This window comes from Petaurus breviceps, unplaced genomic scaffold (genome assembly GCF_028583685.1).
Source record: "Petaurus breviceps papuanus isolate PSGF00001 unplaced genomic scaffold, PetGlider_PUasm1.0 38, whole genome shotgun sequence".
NCBI classification, from domain to species: Eukaryota; Metazoa; Chordata; class Mammalia; order Diprotodontia; family Petauridae; genus Petaurus; species Petaurus breviceps.
In genome coordinates, this window is record NW_027186304.1 from 98,219,987 (window position 1) to 98,229,288 (window position 9,302).

Genomic DNA, 9,302 nt, shown 5'->3' on the forward strand with positions numbered 1-9,302 from the left:
ATATATATATATATATATATAAATTCACTGAAGCAAACAACTTCCTAAAAAACAGAATTCATTAAATTAAAAAAAAATTTAAACAGAGGTATGAAAATTCACTGAAGAAAATAACTCCTTAAAAAGTAGAATTGGCGGATGGGGGAAAGAAAGCACAAAAATTTACTGAAGAAAATAATTCCTTAAAAAATTAGAATTGGACAAGTGGAAACTAATGATGCTTTGAGACAACAACAAACAGTCAAACAAAATCAAAAGAATGAAAAAATAGAATAAATTCTGAAATGTCTCATTAGAAAATCAACTGGCCTGGAAAATAGACCCAGGAGAGATAATTTTAAAAAATATATATTTTACTACATGAAAGCCACAATCTAAAAAAGAGACTAGACATCATCTTTCAAGAAATTATCAAGAAAAACTTCCCTGATATTTTAGAACCAGAGGGTAAAATAGAAATGGAAAGAATCCACTAATTACCTCATGAAAGAGGAAGTGCCAAAATGAAAACTCCCAGGATGTTGTAATATCCAGATTCCAGGGCTCCTGGGTCAAGAAGAAAGTATTGTAAGCTGCTAAAAAGAAATAATTCAAATATTATGGGGCTACAATCTGGATAACACAAGATTTAGCACTTTCTATGTTAAAAGTTCAGGGAGCTTGGAATATGATATTTCAGAGGGCAAAGGAGCAGGATTACAAATAGAAATCACCTACCCAACAAAAAAATGAGTATAATCCTTTAGGGGAAAACAAGAGATTTAATGAAATAGATAAAGGATTTTTGATGAAAAGGCCAGAATTGAAAATAACATTTGAGGACAAATGACTTAAGAGAAGCATAAAAAGTTAAATAGGAAAGGGAAATCATAAGAAACTTAATAAGGTTAAACTATTTTTTACTTTCCTCTATGGGAAAATGATACTTGCAACTGCTAAAAAGCTTTCTCATTATTAGGGTGATTAACATGGGTATATAGAGAGAATGCATGTTTGTGAGCTGAATATGATGGAATGATTATTGTAAAAGGAGGAGAGAAAGAAGAATGCACTAGGAAAAGGAGAGAAGTAGGGGTAGAATGGAGTAAATTATCTGATTTAGAGAGCCACAAAAGAGCTTTAACTGTAAAGAAAAAGATGAGGGATTTGGCAGGACCACTTTAATCTTCCTTTCATCAGAATCGGCTCCATGAGGGAATAAAAGAAAAACTCATTTTTTTATACATACACATGCACACACACATATCTTTTGCTACAGGAAGGAAGGACATGAAAGAAACAAGAGAAGGGGTGGGGTGGGAGAAGGAAGTGTGAATTGGGGAAGGGAGAAACAGAATAGAAGAAACAGGGAGGAAACAGGATAGAGGGAAATATAAAGTTAGTAATCAAGAGTGTGGGGAAATATTAAAGTAAATTTTGCTGATAGATATTTCATTTCTCAAATATAGAGAGAGCTGAGTCAAATTTATAGAAACAAGAGTCATTCCTAAATTGAAAAATGGTCAAATGATATGAATATACAGTTTTCAGATGAAGTAATTAAAGGTATCTATAGTCAAATCTTAAAAGCACTCCAAAACACCATTGAGTAGAAAAATATAAATTAAAACAACTGTGAGCTACCACAGCACACTTATAAGATTGGCTAATATGACAGAAAAGGAAAATATATATTGCGGGGAGGCATGGAAAAATTTAGACACTAATGCAGTGTTGGTGAAGTTGTATAGTGGTTCAATCATTCTGAAGAGAAATTTGGAACTATGCCCAAAGGGCTATACAACCCTGCTTATCCTTTGACCAAGGTTACAAACCTACTACTACATCTGTATAATAAAGAGATAAAAACTGAAAAAAGGAAAGTGACCTATGTGAACAAAAATATTTCTAGTACCTCTTTTAGTGGTGGCAAAGAACTGGAAATTGAGGGGATGTCCATCAATTGGGGAATGACTAAATAAGTTCTGGTATATGATTGTGATGGAATACTCTTTTGCTATACGAAATGATAAACAAGATGCTCTCAGAAAAAAAGAGATTTGGAAAGACTTACATGAACTAATGCAAAATGAAATTTGCAGAACCAGAAGACCATTGTATACAGAAACAGCAATATTGTGTAATGACAATGACTCATCTATTCTTGGAAGTACAGTCATCCAAGAAAATTCTGAAGGACTTATGATGAAAAATGTTATTTATCTTCAGAGAAAGAACTGATGGAGACTCAATGCAGATTGAAGCATACTTTTTAAACTTTTTTTCTTGTTTTTCTAATCTTTTTTCTTTCTCAATACAACTGATATGGAATTTTTTTTTTCAGGAGTGCAAATGTATAATCTATATCAAATTGCCTGCCTTCTTGATGGGGGGGGGGGATTTGGATCTCAAAGTTTTAAGAAATTATTTTAAAATTTAATTTTACATGTAATTTGAACAAAAACAAAAAAATATTAAGTAAGAAAATTAAAAAGAAAATAATAAGTCTGTACCTATATAGTGGAAATACTGAATATCTTCTCCTGGAAGCTGGTCCTTGGTGTTTTCCATATGATTTATTTCATATGGTGACTAATATTAACTGGTCCCTCAATACAACATTTAAAAATATTCAGAATTTTATTCTATATTATACAACTCCCAAAGGATTTTTCAAAATGTGTTTTTTTTTCTTCTCAAGCCTCTTATAGCATATCCTTCCACTTCTTTCTTAATTGAGGATGTTGTCTCACATTTTGCTGAAGAAATATTAAGCCTGTCTAGGGGCGAAGCTAAGATGGCAAAGTAAAGAAATTACTCAGTTGAGTTTTCCCAACATTTCTCTCCAATATTTAATGTGATACCTGAAGTTGAATTCTACAGTGGCAGAGCCAACAAAAAGAAAAAGATTACAGGGATTCCTGTACAGAATGTAGTACCAGATCTTGTTTGGCAACTCTATTATCTAAACCTCTTTCTGTGTCAAAGTTCAAAGGTGGAGAGGAACAATTTCATTTAGGACAGAATGGAAACCCTGAGGGTCAGTATTGCTTTTGTCACAAGGAATCAGGGACCCACAGGAATAGTATCACTTTCAATCTCAAGGGAGATGGAGTTCTGAGGAGCACTATGACTTCAATCCCAAGGAATAAATGGTATTAAGACTTTTCCTTGGTAATAACCATAATTCAGGTAAGAAGAGCACTAACCCCACCTCTTCCCAGATCAGACAATCTTGGAAGTACTCCAAAACTTCCAAATCCCCAGAACTAGAACTGAAAACAGCAGTGAGAAAAACCTTAACTTTGACACACTACCCCTCTTCTCTGAGGTAGCCAAGGAAAAGGCTGAGTCAGTATAATAAAAATGGCAATTCTACCTAAGTTAATATGCTTATTGAGTGCCATAGCAACCAAACTACTGAAATATTATTTTGTAGAGCAAAAAAGTAAATAGTAATAACAAAATTAATGCGGAAGAACATAAGGTCAAGAATATAAAGAGAACCAATGGGAGGAAATGTGAAGAAAGGTGGCCTAGCAGTTTCAGATTTCAAACTATTTCACAAAGTGATAATAATAAAATAATCTGTTACTGGCTAAGAAATAGAGAGAATCAGTGGAATAGATCAGATACATAGTATAAAATAGTAAATAACCACAGTAATCTTGTGTTTGATAAACTGAAAGACTGAAGCTTTGGGGGTAAGAACTAATTTGACAAAAATAACTACAAAAATTGGAAAGCAGTTTGGTAGAAACTAGGCATAGAACAAAATTCATTATATATACCAAGATAATGTCAAAATAGATAAATGATTTAGACATAAAGGGTGATATCATAACTAAGTCAGGGAAATGTCTAAAATATAGATATCAGATATATGGATGAGAGAAGAGTTCATAGTAAAACAAATGAGTAGATCATGGGAATTAAAATGGATAATTTTGATTACCTGAAATTAAAAAGCTTTTGCATAATTGAAAATAATTCAGTGAGAATTAGAAGGAAAACATGAACCTGGGAAAAATTTACAGCATATTTCTCTGACAAAAGCCTCATTTCTCAAACATATAGGGAACTGAGACAAATTTATACACACATATATACATATATGTGTGTGTGTGTGTCTGTGTGTGTGTGTGTTTATAAGAGCCAACCCCCAGTTGAGAAATGATCAAAAGGTATGAGCAGGAATGTTTTAGAAGAGGAAATCAAAATTATCCATAGTAAAAAAAAAAACTCTAAATCACTACTGATTATACAAAAAAAAATTAAAACAATTGAGAAATAGCACCTCATACCTATCAGATTGACAACCATGATAGAAAAAGAATGTGGCCAATGCTGGAGGGGATATGGATAAACTGGGGCACTAATGCACTGTTGGTGAAGTTGTGAACTACTCGAACCATTCTGGAGAACAATTTGAAACTATGCACAAAGGGCTATATGCAACTGTGGTTACCCTTTGACTCAGTAATAACACTACTAAATTTGTTTTGAAAAGAAATTAAATAGTAGGGAAAAGGATCTATTTGTAGAAAAGATATTTATATCATCTCTTTTTGTAGGCCAGTTTAATTTACTTTTCACCTTTTGTGGAAATTGACAGTTTTTACTGATCTTTTCCAGAAAAACAGAACAAGTTTTGGTATTTGACAAAGAAGATTGTTTCAGATTTAAAAAAATCTAAGATTTATATCCATTTGGACAAAGTGAAATGGGCAGAACCAGGAGAAGAGTATACATATTGCCAGCAATAATTTCATGGATGATGAACTTTGAAAGACTTAGCTATTCTGATCAAGACAATGGTCTAAGACAATTGCTTAAGACCCATGATTTAAAAAAAAAAAGCTTTACACTACCAAAGAGAGAACTGATGAACTATGAATGCAGACATGCATAATTTTGTGGGGTTTTTTTCATTTTTTATTTCTCCCCTTTCTTTGCAATATGGCTGATATGGAAATATGTTTTTCACGACTTTACATGTATAACTAATATAAAATTTCTTTCCTTCTCAAGAAGGGGAAGGGAGAGAGAGAATTTGGAACTCACAATTTTTAGAAATGATTGTTAAATTTTTTTCATGAGATTGGGAAATAGGTAATGAATTATATATACATTATAAATATATGTTTATAAATTTATATACCTATATAAATTACAAAATATATAATATTATATATAATAAAATATATGAAACTTATAAATTTATATACCTATGTGTTAGGTACTATGCTAGACACTTCTACCAGTATTATTTCTTTGATCCTCACAGAATCCCTTCAAGGTAGGTTATATTATTATCTCAATTTTGCATTTGAGGAAACTGAACGAAGAATAGTTTAAGTGTCTTGACCATTGTCACTCAGTTAGTAACTTCATGAGGTGAAATTGTACTTAGGTCTTCTTGACTTTGTGTTTCTTCCACTCTGCCACCAGCTACCTCCATTCTGATGTGCCCCCTCAACACAAACTCTGTCCTATTTTGTTTAAAGTGACCTATAAACTACAAAATATGATGGGAATTTCTTATTATTTATACTCTGTATCCTTCTGAAGAATTATTATCTTAACATCCCCTCTGAGACAATCCACCCTGTGGATTTTTATAACATTCTCTTTTTATGTCCATCTATCTCCCTTCTCCTTATCCTTCTTGGATGATTTTTTTCTTTGTCTCCTTTGTTGATTCATTTTCATTTTCTATGTGATCCCCCATAATAGTAGATATACCTGCAAAAGTCCACCCTTAACTCTCTTCAGTACTTTTTTTCCATTAGTTTAACTGGTGACCTTATCACATCCTATCAAATTAATGTTCACCTTCATTCAAATGATTCCTAAATCTATTCAGCTACCCTAGCATAATGGTAATGGAATTCGAAGATCCTCTTGTATTGGCAAGCTAATAGGTACTTAACACTTAGTTCCTAGCTCGTGATTGTTTGAATAACACAGTGGAATGGATTTCCTAATGTAACGGGAAGTAGCTGGAATAGTGATGAGCTAATACCTTATATAAGGAAAAGCACAAGCTGGAGAATCAGAACTTCTTGGAGCAAGCTATGTGGGGGCTGAGGAGGAGGGGCCCAGGCTGGAGAAAGTGATTTTGATTTTGAGAATGGAGTTTATGATAGAGGAGCTTCTTCTGAGGGCCAGCCAAACTCCTGGTGAGGGCTTCTCAGAACCAGCCAGAGCTGCTTAAGTCTTCCAAAAGCCATACAGAGCTGCCAAAGATTTCTGAGTTCCAGGCAGAGCTGCCAAAGGCTTCCAAGGGAGCAATACTGTGGTGTTGGTACTTTGTTGGTTTTGGTTCTTTGTTGATTTCATGGGCAGAAAGTGATTTTGATAAGGGTACCATAAATGTTTATGAATGTCATTATGGCTTTGTGAAGCCTTGTCTTTCAGGAACAGAAACTATTAAGTATTGAGGTGGACTAGACACTGTGAGCTTCAGTATGGAATGGGAATTGGACAAAGAACTGGGAGCTGCCTACTTTGAACCCAAGTGAGAGTTTGGTGGATTCAGGTAGAAGCTGGGACCATGGAAGAGGAAACATGGAAGCTGAGAGCCTGCTTTGAATCAAGATGAAAAGACCTGTCCTTGGGTATTTAATGCTGACTGATGCAATTGTAACCTATTTGTGACCTAGGTGTGCATGGCCTTTGTATTTTTCATTATCTGGTAAGAGAGTACCTAGTAGTGACTGATCATATTGTAACTTAATTATGATGGTCTTAGTAATTTCCACTATCCTGTAAGATTGTAATTACTAGTGACTGATGATATTGTAGCACAATTGTGACCTTGTTGGTGGGTCTGTGTTGATTTCACAGGCAGATAGTGAATTGATGATGGTACCGGCAATGTGAGTGAATGCTATTGTGGCTTTGTTAAGCTTTGTCTTCACAGGAATAGAAACTGTGAAGGACTTGAGGTGAACTGGAGACAGAGCTTTAATATGCAACAGGAACTGGACAAGGTGCTGCACAAAGAGTTAGGAGCTGACTACATTGAACTCAGATAGATTCAGTCAGGAGCTGGGATTATGAAAGAGGAAGCATGGAATATGAGAGCCAGCCTTGAGTCAAGATAAAAAGCCCTCTCCTTGAGTATTTAATACAAACTGAGAAGGTCATGATTTACTGTGACCTTGGGTTGGGAGAACTTTGTACTCTGTATCCTATACTTCTTCAGTATGATTGGAAACTAATCTCCAATTAAGAAGAAAGAAAACTTTTTGATTAAGAGATTAAGACAATGTGACCTAGGGGTGGAGAACTTTGATCTTTGTATTTTGTGTCCCTTAAGGAGGCCTGCTCGCCTTACGGGTGATTGAGGTAAGGACTAAATAAATGATTGTACTTTGTTTAAATCTATGTAGCTACTTTGGTGAAAACTATGTGGCCACTTTAGTGATAACTTTTTATGTCATATCATTGTGGATGCTGTACTCTGGTTTCTGTCAATGCTTTGTCTGAGTTTATTACTGAATAAATAGGGAGTTCACTATACTATGTAATCAGAAACTTGAACTTGTTCACAGCAGTGTCCCATGGAAAGCTACTTGTGCTTGGCTTTATATAATTTTAGATGTTTTTACCAAATAGCATAAGATATACATTCATAAAAGAAGTTAACTCATTTAAAAATAGAAAATGGCATAAAAGATTATAGTATACTTCAGTGTTCCACTTTTAGAGATGGATAAATCTATCAGCAAGATAAAGAAAGACAATTATTAAAGAGCTATAGTGAAATATTTTTTAATCTCCTGAATGACAGTGTTAGAGAAGAAATACATAGTGATATATTTGGTCCTTCACTAATATATGAACATATACATAGCCTATGTCATACTTTTCATGGATATAAGAACATACGTTTATAGAAATACAATATACCATTATAAAAATAGACCATTCCAAGGGTAAAGAGAAGCTGTAAATGAATGTAACAAAATTTTATAGGACAAGATGCAATTAAATTGTATCCCACAGAGAGAATACATTTGATTTGAATTTAATTAAATAGGTAATGGAGAGTCATAATCATGTAGGATTGTCCATTGTGAGACCAGTGTTTGTGAGGATGGTCAGCATGATAAGTTTGATTATTGAGGATTTTGGGACACTATTCATGTAGTTCATTAATACATGTCCCTGATTTTGTTTCTGCCTGTATTTGTATCTTCTTTTTTTGGTATAGAGTTTTCTTAAATGTTCTAAAAATTGTAATTCATATAAAACTTTTCCACTAACAAGCTCTGTAAAGAGTGAGGCCCCAAAGAACAATGTGTCTGATATAGTCCAAATGTATTCTCCTGCATTAAGGGATCAAGCCTATTGTGCCATATTTGGAAGTAAACAGTGAGGGCAAATGCTTTGAAGTAACCTCTTTATGCATCAGCTCACTTTCCCCAGAGAACAAGGTAGTAGGAGGAGACTGTCCTCCTGGATTAAGGTGATGGAATCCTAATAAAGCTGCCCCCAGACACAATATTCTTTTTTCTAAAAAAAACAAGTTTTGGCCCGGTTTATTAAAGTATGCTTTTATACAGTTTACTTTTCATTGGTCTGTTCTGGCTTGCTTCTAATGATATCAGAATCACCTGGATCAATGATAGCCAATGTACATACTCTGTAGTACTTCCCACATGCTGTACACAATTCAATGTTATTGTCACTGAAGTGATGTGCACAAGTTTTGGCCAATATAGCATAATATTCAATCTCTGATTTCCTCAAGGCTGATCTGTTGTTGGCTAAGATGACCAATTTGGCTTTGACTTGTCTGATCATTTTCAGGGTCTGTTTGTAGTCTAGCACTTGACTCTTTTCATGACCAGCTGGAGCCTCGAGTTGATGGACTCCAGTGGCTTGTTCATCTTCTTTGGGGCCACCATCTTCCTGTCTGCGGTGCAGGAGAACTTCAGCCAGAGACCTGCCACCAAGATGGCTGAGAAGCAAGAAAGGCCTAGCCCCAATATTCTAACTTCATTAAATGCCTGGCCCTACTGAACAGCAGGCCCACTGCACCTTCCTAGCCCCCTGTTAATGTCCTGACTTATTTGTATATGCCTCACTGCTCACTGGAACAGCAGGTGTGTCCCTGAACTCTTAGTTCCCACAAAAACAGCAGGTGTGTCCATGTGATGGGAACCTAGCTCCTGCCTCTACCTGGACACTGCCCCCAGACCCATTCCCACAGAAACAGGTGTATTTTTGTATTATACCTGACTATCTGTCTTAATCAGACAGGACCACAATACCTAGCCAGTTGGAGGGCAGAATGACCAGAATGTTTAACC

At 34.9% G+C, this 9,302-nt stretch overlaps 1 pseudogene; it reads right to left on the reverse strand.

Moving 5' to 3' along the window:
• Positions 1–8,466: 8,466 nt before the first annotated feature.
• Positions 8,467–8,897, reverse strand: LOC138170198 (large ribosomal subunit protein eL30 pseudogene; annotated as a pseudogene).
• Positions 8,898–9,302: the final 405 nt, after the last annotated feature.